The sequence below is a fragment of the Microcaecilia unicolor genome, chromosome 11 (assembly GCF_901765095.1).
Source record: "Microcaecilia unicolor chromosome 11, aMicUni1.1, whole genome shotgun sequence".
Lineage (NCBI taxonomy): Eukaryota > Metazoa > Chordata > Amphibia > Gymnophiona > Siphonopidae > Microcaecilia > Microcaecilia unicolor.
The window spans coordinates 68502626-68516456 of NC_044041.1; positions in this window are offsets into that span (position 1 = coordinate 68502626).

Consider the following 13831-nt stretch of genomic DNA (forward strand, 5'->3'; position numbering starts at 1 on the left):
ACACAGCCTCTAGCAGCTGAAGTATTTCAGGTCCATACTTAACAGGTTGGCCTGCAGCATTTATGAGTCCCTTTTCCTTATACAAAGCTCCATGAGCGTGTAAAGTTGTGAAGGCATACTTGGAATCAGTATAAATGTTGGTTACCAGTCCTGCTGCTAGCTCCAGAGCTCGTATGAGGGCCACAAGTTCTGCTTTCTGGGCTGAAGTTCCTTGGGGCAGGGCTCTTGCTTCTATCACCTTGTCTTCTGTCACCACAGCATAGCCTGCCAATCGCTTAGAGTTCTCCACGTAACTGCTTCCATCTGTGAAATAAATTACATCTGGGTCCCTCCACGGAACATCTTTAAGATCTGGTCGACTGGAATACACTTCATCCATGGTTTGGATACAGTCATGATCCGGTGGTCCCTCAGATGCTGGCAAAAGAGTGGCGGGATTGAATGTAGCCACTGTTTCCAGGTGTATCCGTGGATTCTCACATAAGCTAGCTTGGTACTTAACCATACGGTTATTTGTAAACCAGTGGTTGCCCTTATATTCCATGAGGGTAAGAACTGCGTGGGGGACTTTAACAACCAGTTCTTGCCCCAAGGTCAGCTTATCAGCTTCCTGGACCAGTAAGGCTGTTGCTGCAATGGCCCTCATGCAGGCTGGCCATCCTTTAGCCACTCCATCCAGCTGTTTAGACAGGTATGCAACAGGCCTCTGCCAGGATCCCATCATCTGGGTCAGCACACCCAGAGCAACCCCCTGTCGCTCATGGACATACAGTGAGAAAGGTTTCTCCACATCAGGAAGGCCTAACGCAGGGGCTTGGAGTAGGGCTTTCTTTATGGCAATGAAGGATTGTTGAGCAGTAGGTCCCCATTCAAATGGTTCCTTTTCACCCCCCTTTGTGGCTTGGTAAAGGGGTTTCGCCATCAGTGCAAAATTTGGAATCCAAATTCTGCAGAATCCGGCTGCTCCCAGAAATTCCCTAACTTCTCTTCTGGACTTGGGTTGAGGAATTGCAGCAACTGCTTGCTTCCTACTGACATCCAGTCTCCGACTTCCCTGGGAAATACAGAAGCCCAGATACTTCACTTCTGACTGACAAAGTTGGGCCTTTGAGCGTGAGACCTTATAACCTGCATCCAAGAGTAGCTCCAGCAATTCTCTGGTAGCCTCAAAACACTCTTCCTGAGTCACTGCTGCAATCAGAAGGTCATCTACATACTGGAGTAAAACTCGCCTGGAAGGCTCAGATTTAAAAGTCTTAAGGTCTTGTCCTAGGGCAGTCCCAAAAATAGTGGGGGAATTCTTGAACCCCTGTGGCAGGCGGGTCCATGTATACTGAAGCTTCCTTCCTGTTACTGGGTTTTCCCATTGAAAGGCAAAAAGCAGTTGACTGGCGGGGGCCACCCGAATACAAAAGAAGGCATCTTTTAGATCTAGTGTCGTGAAATGGGTAGCTCCAGAAGGTATCAATCCTAGCAGGACATATGGATTAGGCACTACAGGGTGTAATGAAATAGTGGATTTGTTAACCACTCGTAAGTCTTGGACTGGCCGGTAGTCCTCAGTCCCTGGCTTCTGAACTGGCAACAGTGGCGTATTCCATGGAGACTGACAAGGATGAATAATTCCATGGGATAACAGACGATTCAGGTGTGCTTGGATCCCTTCCAGAGCCTTTCTGGGAATTGGGTATTGGTGAAGATGGATTGGCCGGGCATTTGGAAGTAAGTCTACATGGACAGGAGGAATATTTCGGGCCAACCCTGGGGGATTATCTTCTGCCCATACCCCACTGACCTGAAAGCTGTCTGCCAGGGGTAGGTCAACTTGGCCATGTGACTGATGCAGCCGCCATTCTTCTTCAAGGGGGCAGCAGAAACTCAATATACCCTTAGGGCTGGATGTCGGGGGCCGAAAGGAGACCGAAGTCTGGCCATCAGAGTCAAAGGAAATTTGGGCCCTAAGCTTGGACAGCAGGTCTCGACCTAACAAAGGGATTGGACAGTCTGGCATATACAGGAATTCATGAGTGACTGTGTGTGAGCCTAATTGGCATCTACGGGTTGTCAGAAAGGGCCTCCGGTTCTGCACCCCCGTGGCTCCCACCACTCGGACAGTTTTTCCAGACACAGGCGCTAATCGCTCCGTCACAACAGAATGTTCAGCTCCTGTATCAATCATGAATGGAATTGAGCGGCTCCCTATAGTTAACTTGACCATAGGTTCCTGGGAGCCCAGTTTGTAGGAACCCGGTCTGTCCTATTCGTCCCATTCTGCCATCTCGGCTATCCCGATGATGTCAGATTCAGGAGGCTCATATCTTCCCTCTCGAACTCGGCCTCGGCTTCCTCGATCTCCTGGTCCCCTTCTCAGTCCCTGGCGCCTCTGGGGGCATTCATCTTTCCAGTGCCCTCTTTCCTTACAGTAGGCACACTGATCCCTCTCCAATCTTGGTCTGGGATTCTCCCCCCTTGGCCAGGATTGATTGAAGGAATCTCGGGGCCTGGCTGGTGGTCCGGGGTCCCACTTTGGCTTCCCATTAGCTAGAGGTCGACCTCGATTAAGGGTGGAATTAGTAATGGCTGCCGCTAAAAGGTCGGCCTTCTTCTGCATCTTCCGGTCAGCCTCTCGGCGCACCTCCTGATCTCTATTAATGAAAACCTTGGTTGCGATCTCAATTAGCTGGGTGGTATTCATCCCTGCGAATCCCTCCTGACGCTGCAACTTCTTCCGGATATCTGGCATACTCTGGGCCACCAATGCACTATTCACCATTCTCTGGTTTTCTAGGGCTTCAGGGTCAAATGGGGTGTATGTTCTGTAGGCTTCAATTAGTCGCTCTAAAAAGGCCCCAGGGGATTCAGTTGCCCCTTGGAGAATTTCAGAGACCTTTGCCAGATTAATGGGCCTCTTTATGCCTTTCCTCATACCTTCCAGCAAGTCCCGGCAATAGCCAGACAACAGTTCATAGTGCTGCTCATTATTTGAATCCCAAACTGGAGCTGCGCGAGGAAACCGAGCTCTAACCCATCCCTCTGGGTCCTGTGTCCCCCCGGGGACACGCTCTCGCGTGATGGCCTCAGCATTTTGCAAAATCTTCCGCCTCTCCTCAGTTGTGAAGAGGGTCAGGAGAAGTTGTTGACAATCAGTCCAGGTTGGGTTATGGGTGGCCATAATGCTAGCCACTAGGTCCACCACTGCCTGAGGCTTTTCAGTATAAGAGGGGTAATGCGTCTTCCAATTCAGGAGATCGGTGGTTGTGAAGGGTACATACTGGTAGGCCTGTGCCTGTATAACCAGACCCTGATTATTAGGATCCGGTCGAGTGGTAGTTATCTGACGGAGTGGCAGAACTCTCGAGGAGGTGGGAATGGAATCTGAGGTAGAGCTAGGAGCTACCCTCCTATCATGCTCAAAAGTGATTGCAGCGGGTCTAACCCATTCAGGGGAGGTAGGTTGAAACCCTGAGGGATGGGGAGGGGTACTCATAGACTGAGAGGTGGTCACAGGTGATCCGGTCCATTGAAAGGGATGCCGGGCCCCTAATGAGTGGGGAGGGGTATTAGAGGGAGAGGCTGGGCTGTCAGGAGTTGAGGAGTCAGGGAGTGGAGCCCAAAGCGGGTCTACAGAGGTTAACAGGGAAGGATGTGGCAGAGGAGGGTAGAGACTGGCTGAAAAGTCCAACCTAGGATGTGGTGGGGTTCGCACAGTGGGGGAGGAACTATCCGGAGAAGCCTGTACTGGAGAAGCTTGGGCTGGGCGGCATGGATCTCTAGGGGCGGCACGGAACCCCAACAATGGGCCATAAGGTGGTGGCTCAAGGTCTGAGGGGTCATCAGAGAGTATGGGTTTCTCAGGCAGGGTAGGGGCGGAAGCCACCGATTGGGTGGTAGGCTTCCTAGGGCTCTTTCCCTCTTCCAATTTAGATTTTCTAATCTTTCTTTGAGCACGGCCTAACATGAATTTTACTGGGGATCCCATATAAGTTTTCAACCAAGAGGGAGGGTCAGTCACAAGACTGTCCCAGGAATCTATATAAGGGAGTTGTTCAGAATATTCTGGTTCTCCTACAACTATACTGTAAACCTTCCGGATTACTTCAATATCTAAGCTGCCACTAGGGGGCCACCCCACTCCCATAGATGGCCACTCAACTTCACACAAGGTTCTTAGAGTACTTGAGCTTAAAGTCTGTCCATAGTCATTAATTAAAAATCCTTTTTTAAAATTCTTAAGCATACAATCTAGGGGGGTAGCAATTTGTCTAGATGATGTCCCACCCATAATGCTTACAGTTACAACACACAAAGGGGGAGGGAATTTTTGAAAGTGCAGTAAGGGGTCCGCACTCTCGAGACACTAGGTAAACAGACAGCAATCGCTTCCTTCCGTCGCTGGCCAATTGAACTCGCGTTAATTGGAAACGCAGCTATAAGAAGTCCGCACTCAGTTAATCATTCACGCATCACACATTCCATACAGAAAATCCCACCCAACAATTTCAAATTTCTCAGATACAGATAAGCTCAAGCGTTTTCGCTTCTAGTCCCCACGACTAGAAGGTACTAGGGCCTTCGCTGAGAGTTGATCAGGCTCTCCTTCCCCCAATTTTTGAGGGGCTGGTTTACAACTTTCTAGCTAGAATTATAATACAGAATACAGAATACATACCCGGCGAATGTTCTCCAGTCAGTTGGGTGCTGGGATTAATGCAGGATTCAGGATCCCACCGCTGCCACCAAGAATTGTTGCAGGAATTGATGCATGAATTTATGATACTTCAGGAGTCAGACAGCACACCAGAATGAGAGAGAAATCTTCTTTATTTGCCAGCAAACACAGTAGGACATCAGTTCTAGCTCTTTTCTTCTGTTTCTCAGCTCTCTGTGTCTTTGTGGCTTCTGTCTCAGCTGCTTCTCTTCTTATGCTGTCTTCTCCTTCTTCTGTCTGTTCCTTCTGTCCTTCTCTTTCTTCTGAGCTCCTTCTGACGTAAACTGCTTCTTCTCCCACTTAAATACAGTTCTATCTAGCCTAGCCTAGCCCCCTTACTCTCCAATTGGTTAAGGAATAGATTGATTACCTTGCCTCAACCAATCAGCTCTATACAAATATCAGTTACATAGGTTCCAGACATCCTAAACTGACCTGTGACCTGGGGCCTCTCAAACCAGACATTTGGGCTCCAGAACTCCTGCATGTTATTATGATTGATTTCTCATCTATAGCTTAACCTGGGTTCACTTAGAGGATAATGGATATTCTTACATTTATTATTCTCATATTCCTAGTACTAACTGCTAACTAAACTCTGGCATTCCTTCACTTTACTTGCAAGGTAAAAAATTGAACTTTTTAAACACCAGACTTTTAATATCATTTCTTTGTCCACTGCCTCAATTGTAGATGGGGTATTAAAAATAAATAAATAAATAAAATGCTGGGTGTCACCTGTAAAGGAGCCATTCTGGATCTGCTAGGGCTGCCCTGGGGTCTGCTGGCACTTTTTTTTTTTGGGGGGGGGGGGGTGGGGGTTACATGCAAATGATGTGAAATGGTGCCTGATTATGGTTTAAAAAAAATAGAACATGGATTGGATTCAGGAAAATGTGGCCTGGATGATGGTATAATTCTTATTAAAGTGTAATGTAAGTTATTTTGTCTTTTGTATGGAAATCCATTTTCTCCATACACTTTAATGGGAAAATTTGATTTCAAAATGGAGTTTGTGGAAAAGTTTACAAACTATAAAAGTTGTTTCACCTGACACAAGCTAGCGTCTGATTGGTGCTGCTAGGTCAGATGGCCAAGCTGCAGTCCTGTTGCTAGGGGGAGGCAGAGCTGGATACTATCAGAGGAACTGAAGACACAGGAGAAGACAGACCTGTGTGTGGAAGGTGCTGTGCCTGTGTATGTGTAAGAATTGATTTATACAGGAGAGAGAGCTTAAATAAAGAGTTGTCTGATACAAGGTGAGAGGAACTGAAGACACAGGAGAGACAGGACCGGTATGAGAGGTGCTCTGTCTGTGTGCTTGGAAAATTGAGTGTGGATGAGGAGGAAAACCTCAATAGAGTATAATTTGACTGTATCAGAACACCTGGTGGTATAGAGAGAGTGGAATTCAGTAAAGCTGAGAGACTGAAGGTACAAGGGAGATATACCTGCATGAAAGATGATCTGTCTGTGTATGTATAAGAGACAAGCTGATAACCACAGCACACCTGACTGGCACTGACGGAGTGCATATGTGTTAATTTGCTAAGTGGTTATACAGAAAGGCTTGCCTGAGTTGAAATAGGCTATAAGCTGTATAATAGCCTGCTGGTAACAAGTGAAGGTGGCTAGTGACAGTGAGTGTGCAGGAAAACTGTTGTGTTCCGCTGTTCTGTCTCAGAGCAGAGTTGTGGCCACAGTGCATTTGACTGACACTTTGAGTGCAATGCATATGTGTTAATGGGTGGTTGTACTGAGGGGTCTGCCTGAGTTTGGAGGAGCTACAAATTGTGTAGAGGCCTGTTGGTGAAGGGTGAGTGTGCAAATCTGGTGTGTTCCCACTGACCTGCCACGAAGTAGGGTTGTGATCACCTTGCATCGGTCTGCAGTGAGAATTGGTGCTGATTAAAAATTGAAACAGGACTGTTGTCCTTAGCTGAACTGCTGTGTATGAGAGCATTGAGGTATGAAATGTGTGACTGGTTACAAGATGTGATTAACATACATGGAAGAGTGTTCCTCATTAGGCAGGGAAAAGTAATAAGGCAGGTCCTGCAATAGGGAACATTAATTATCTATTGATTTACGATAGGTTGGCCACAGTTTTGATAACAAAAATCCCTATAAAAATTCCCACAGGATAGGGAGAAAGGGTTTCAATTTCTTTTAATTAATTAGAGTACAGGTACTGTGGCTGTTAAGCGACGATGCAGGCGGAGCAACGCAGAAGCAACACGTGCACCAACTACCACGAAAGACAAAAGTTACCATCATTCAGGAAAGTTCAACTCAAGCAGCTAAGTACAAAAATCACCACCTACACCGTTTCAGAGACTTTAAACTTACACGTAAATACTTACCTGGAGGTTTATGCTGAGATTCAGTTACATTGCAAAGTGAAGGAAGTGGACATCTGTAAGAAAGCAATTGACACAAAGAATCAATTTTCTTGTTAAAATTTCATAGTTAAAGTAAATTCTGAGTAAAAAAGAAAGTAATTATTTGTACTACTTATCTGATTTGTGGTGTTGAGAATTTCAGAGGAAAGTTTATTGATTGAAAGTTGATACATTTTCTGAAAAGTTAAAAAGAAACATCTTGTGCAATAAATTATTATAATTTAAAAGTTAGTGTGCAATATTGTCATCATTAAAATTTTGTAACATCTAGGGAAATTCGCTTAACATCTTGAATTGCACACTGTATAATATACAAAATACAGAATTTCCCCACCTTTCTTTGTACATTCCCTAAGTGGTGAGAGTTTAGCGTGGGACCCTACACTGTGATTTTACCATCATACCACCCTCTTTAAAAAACCTCACCCATAGGGGATCTATAATATGGCATAGGGGAAGATGGGGAGATGGGGAAGTGCAGTATGCTTTGAAAGGGAGTTAGTTAAATAGGGTAGTCTTGGGGTGTAATTGCATTTGTGTTGTTTCCCTTTCTATTTTATTGGCTTAGGAGCAGGGCCCATAACACCCACTGTCCAGGATGCTGCTGAAGATACTGTGACCCTTACCCTCACCCCATGCTCCTCCTTATGGGGCCCTTTGACTGAAGGAACATCACTAAATGCCCCAGGGGAAGGGTCAGCATTTCCCAGAGTGCTATGGTCTGAGCTGCGCCAGATATGGGAACAGCAGGATAAGTGGAATGCAGGCTACTGGCACAGGGTGTTGAGGTGGTGCAGCTTGCAAGTGAGGCGATGTGCCTGCAGATGAGGCTTGTATCTGACACAGAGTGCAAGTGGCTGCAGCTTGTGGGAGAGGCAATGTTGCGTGAGACGAGGGAGACAACATCGTGGGATCTGCAGGAGGCGAGGAACCAAGCCCAGATGCAGTTTCTGGGCTTGTGTCAGGAGCTGCGGCGTGAACTGTGCAGCTCTCGTACAGGCCATACAGACACCCCCCTTGGTAGGTTGTTGCACACATCTTTCTCCATTCCTCCATCTACCTGTCCTATGCTGTTTGTCACATGCTATGTTCCCCCCCTGTTATTTCTCTCCGCAGCCAGCCATACCGGTCATCCTGCTGTCCTCCCTGCATCCCCGATCCCTGCACACCATGGTAAGAATCTTCTATGTTCAATATGTATAACCCTCCCTCCCCCAGTGATTAGATGCACCTCTGATTGTTTACTTTCTATGAGCACAGGTCTCTGGGATGGTTTTCTGGGCTTCTCCTCGTCTCAACTGGCAACATACGGTAACTTTTTGACCCCGTACTTACTTATGCCTGTTGTCTATTACATGTGGAGGTCCCCTTCCCATGCAATTTTAATTTTCCCCCTCACGGGCACCTCCATGATCAGTGTGGAGGAGTGGCCTAGTGGTTAGGGTGGTGGACTTTGGTCCTGGGGAACTGAGGAACTGAGTTCAATTCCCACTTCAGGCACAGGCAGCTCCTTGTGACTCTGGGCAAGTCACTTAACCCTCCATTGCCCCATGTAAGCTGCATTGAGCCTGCCATGAGTGGGAAAGTGCGGGGTACAAATGTAACAAACAATGTACCTACTTCCACCTGTCCCTGCTCCACCTCCCTAATGCAGGCAAGGTGTTATGTGCCTCTGGATTGTTCCATGCACCCCTAATGGCTGTGGCAGTGAGCTGGGCCAGTCCTACAGTTCCCCCAGATGGCCCACCCACTGTGACCCGAATAGCTTTATAGCAAGGTGTTATAAGCCCCCTTCTCCCTTGCCTTTTCTTTCACCTCTTGCATGTCCATGTGCCATTATTCAGGAATCTTTTTCTTTTCTTTACAGCACTGGCAGACAGACAACAAGAAACACTGAAAAGATCACCGGTTGGCTTAAGACTGTTTCTGGTTTTGTTTTGTGGTGGTTTGTATGTTGCACAATAATGTATAATATAGGTTTGCACTTTTATATTTATAATGTAAAAAAATAAATTAAAAGTTGTATTTGCAGAAAGATATATATAATATAGTTATGATTCATATTTTTGTATTTATAATGTTCAAATTAATTTAAAAGTTAACATTTCTTGTTTTTTTCAAAAGTTTGTTTTGCAAAATCTGAACAAAGAAACAAGCACGGTGTGTATGGGGGAAAATATTTACAAGATTAATGTTGGGGGAGTTGGGAGAAAAAGGGGTAAGAGAACAAAATTTACAGCGGGAAGGAGGGGGGCCAGTATGTGCATATTTACATCAGGGGATGGGAGGGAAATATTTACAGTTGGTATAAGGGAGGAAGTATATACAACTGTACATCGAGGGATGGAGAAGGAAGTATTTACCAAAGGTAGAGGGGAGGAGCTATATACAAATATACATTTGGGGATTGTGAGGGAAATATTTACAACGGAGGGTATTTACAACTGTATGTACAATATTTACAACAGGGAGGAACAGTATATACATATTTACAGCTGGGTTTGGGTGGGAAAAGGGTGCAGGGGGAAGAGGGTCAAGAGAGTGGCACAGCCAGACCAATGTGGGAGGCAATACACTGTGACAGGTAATCGAGTGCAATGTTTCCTCTAAGGAGTGGCCCGTTGTGTGCAAATTTATTTTCCTGTGAGCACCAACTTTTAAAAAACAACAATTTTTGAGCACCAGTATTAGCAATGCATTTCTGTATATAGCACAGAAAAAAACATTTTGTGAGCAACCATGTAAAATCTGTAAGCAATGCTCCTAAAATGTATGAGCAATCACTCATGTGCTCCACTTAGAGTGAACGTTGGTCGAGTGTATTGCTTATCACGTGCACCAGCTGTGCTCTCCCCTGAGCTCCTCTGCTGTGGTCTGCTCTTTAGGGGAGAGGTATGGGAGAGGTGGCATGGTCAAGAAGGGTGGGTCGGGGGGGAAGTTATGAGAGAGATGGCAGGGTCAAGAAGAGAGTATGGAGAGGAGGCATGGTCAAGGGGGGAGGGGTGGAGTGCTCCTCTTCCCTGGTGATGTCCACCACCTCCACTTCCTCCTCGCTGATCAAGCTCTGGAAATAAAAAGAGCACTTATTAAGAATTCCATGTTGCCCATCCAAAATATGTTGTGACTGTGATTCCAGGATGGATGGCCACCGATGGTGGCACGGTTGCTGTATTTGGTCTTGCAGAAATTATGTGTAGTTTTTTAAGGACTGGTGCATACATGGGAAGGAAGGGAGGAATGATGGGTGGAAGGGCTGAGGGAGGGGTGGGTGCGAGGGAGGTGGGTCTAATATGCATTTTGTTTGTTTCTGTTGTATATTGCTTCTTACTGTTATTCAGTTTATAAATGATGCAGGTTTCAGCATGCACCCCATCCCAGCCCCAAAACACAGAACAAACACATTTGGCTCCCCTCCCCAACATCGTATATCTTTTAAAGATGATCCCCAAGTGAGAAAGGGGAGGGTGGGGACAAGGGGTGGGGATTGTGGAATCTGTGGCCATCTCTATGGAAATAAAAGCTAAAAAATAACATAAGTTACAAGCTTAAAAATGTAAATATGATATAAATGTAAATATGTATATACTGTCCCCCCCAGCTATAAATAATTCCCATCCCATCCTCCAACATTTCTATTGTTAGGAAATATTGTTTGTCAGATTGTGATGTTTATATTTTCAAAACTTAATAAAAAGAGTTGAAAAATTCTATCTCAGCACTAACGGTTTCAGTAGTCGGGGCACACCAACGTCAGCACTATTCCAGTCATCAGAACTTTTAGCGCTGGTGTTAGGTTTTGAGCGTTGTGGCCAGAGGCAATAAATAATAATAAGAGACCTCAACCCCCTGCCTGGCCAGGCCCCTCTAATGACCATTGTCTCTGTGCTCCCCTCTCGGAGGCAGGAGGAATTTATACCCTCCCCCTCTTGCCTGGCCTAACCCTGGCCAGGGTCCGCCGGGTCAGGTCATCCTGCTGGATCACCAGATCTCACCTAAAACCATTATGAATGTAGGAGTTCTAAATTCTATGGTGTATCAGTGTTTCATGAAGCTACCAGCCAAAAGATTTCACAACAAAATGCAAAAATTTGTGAATAAATACTCCTTATATTTTTAAATATTTTTAAATTATTAAATTCTATAAAAGATGGCAAAAGCCTCAGAGTCCCGTTTGAGATGACATGCTTAATCTCAAAACTGGAAAAGGTAATTAGCTCATTGGCTAAAAAAAAACAAAACCCTTAACAGTCCAAAGCAATTAATGTAATTTTCAAAATTCTTAAGTGTTTTTTTTGTTGTTGTTGGTTACATTTGTACCCTGTGCTTTCCCACTCATGGCAGGCTCAATGCGGCTTACATATACAGGTACTTATTTATACCTGGGGCAATGGAGGGTTAAGTCACTTGCCCAGAGTTACAAGGAGCTGTCTGTGCCTGAAGTGGGAGTTGAACTCTGTTCCCCAGGACCAGAGTCCACCACCCTAACCACTAGGCCACTCCTCCACTCTTAAAGTTGACAATGAAATAGCTTAAAACTTACCTTGATCAGATGACTATGGAAGCAGTCCTGCCAACGGTGGCCAACACATTTCGATCAACAGCTTGATCAGGACAGATGGACTAGAAAACTGCAAAAAGCAAAAAATAAATTCAATGCTCTGATAAACAAACTTTTGCATAGAAAGTATGAAGAACCTATTGTCCAACACTTTGAACAGCAGTGTTTTGTGGCTGATCATATTCCTCTTTCAAGTCAAGGTGCAGATGGCAAAAACTTGTTCTTAAAACGGGAACAAGAATGAATTTTTAGGTTGAAAACAGAAGAACCAACAGGTTTAAATGCTAAAATTGAGTGGCACCTGTCAGCATTACCTTATTCTGTGCAAGGCCCATAAGAGTTAGCCTAACAGAGGATTCAGGGACTACTCTGTATCAGCCTAAGACCTCTGGGAGTGCGGCTTTGACATTCCCTCCCTCCCCTCATAGTCTGATCCCCTGGGAATGTCAGTGAAAGACAGGATGTCTCCTAAGACCTGTTCTTCCGAGCAATAAAACAGACCAGAATCTGCACAGGAAAACAATAGAAATATACCATGTGCTAGTTCACAGGAATTCACTATTTTTTCTAAGCATTTTTTTTTAATCCAGGTGAGGTGCATGAAATGTGGATGATGTCACCCACCGCTATTTAACAGATGTTCGGAAGCAGGCAGCCATCTTTGATGCTGGGGTTGAGCACAATGCCATATTTAGTGAGTTTCTAATAAAGATTTTTTTTTTTTGTTTAAGTTTGTTTTTCAGAGCATTGAATTTATTTTTTGCTTTTTACAGTTTTCTGCTCCATCTGCCCTGATGAAGCTGTTGAGCGAAACACTTTGACCACTGTTGGCAGGTCTACTTCAGTAGTTATTTGATCAAGATAAGTTTTGAGCTACTTCATTGTTAACTGTAAGAATATTGAGAATTGCATTAATTGCTTTGGACTGTTAAGATGTTTATTTTAGCCGATGAGGTAATTGCCCTTTCCAGTTTATAAAATAGTGCTTAGTGCGGATTCCCATGCCCAACTTTAGGTATGAGGACTTACACCTGCTGAAACCTGGGGTAAATGCTGGCACACAACTAATGACAGGTGCATAAATGACACTGTGCCTACATTTTGGGAATGGTTAAGGTTCATTTTATTTGATATACTGTTTCTTAAATATGGTTTCAGAGCAATTTACAATATACAAATACAGTATCTTGAAAAGGAACTACAGTAGTTGATAGGATAGAGGAAAATAAGGCAAGAACTGTGAGTAGGATCGTGGAATAGACAGGAAGGGGAGAGAAGCAGCTGAGTCATAGACCCAGCAACAGACCTGCATAGCAGAGCTGGCCAGAACCTCGAGACGCTAAGCAGATTTGAATGCAACGGCGTGATTAAATAGGAAAGTCTTCAATCCTTTTTTTAAACTATCAAGAACACATGCCAAATGAAGATGTAAGGGTAATGAATTCCAGAGTCTGGGGCCATTCACATGAAAATTCTAGTCCGAATGGAAGCAAGACAGACATGACACAAGGAGGGAACTGATAAGATGTTTTAGTACAGAAACAGTGCTGGGCAGACTTTTATGGTCTATGCCCTGAGAAAGGCAGAGACAAATCAAACTCTGGTATACGTATAAAACATCACATACTATGTAAAATGAATTTATCTTGTTGGGCAGACTGGATGGACCGTTCAGGTCTTTATCTGTTGTCATTTACCTGCAGAGCGAAGAACTCTTGAAGATGTATAAGGGATTAGCACTTGAGAGAGATAAGGAGGTTGGCTTGACTGCATTACATTAAATATTAAAAGTAAAACTTTATAGGTGATATGGTGAGCTATAGGAAGCCAGCGTTCCTGCTGGACAAGAGGGGTGATGTCATATTTTTGAGAATTTATGAGTAAATGTACAGCAGAATTCTGAATTCTGCCCTAACTTACCCATGCCCCTCCCCTGTCATGTTCCTTTTGAGTTGTGCGCGAGACAATTTAAGTGTGCAGTGTTATAGAATAGTGCATAGAGAGATCCGCGCACATAAGTCATAATTACTTTCATGGTATACAAAAAACTAACCCTTTTGGAGACGTTGCCCCTGAAAGACACACAAGCATATTTTATAAAACACTCCATAACCTCAATAATATTTAAACAGGTTAACAAGACAACATATAGGGAGCAAGTGT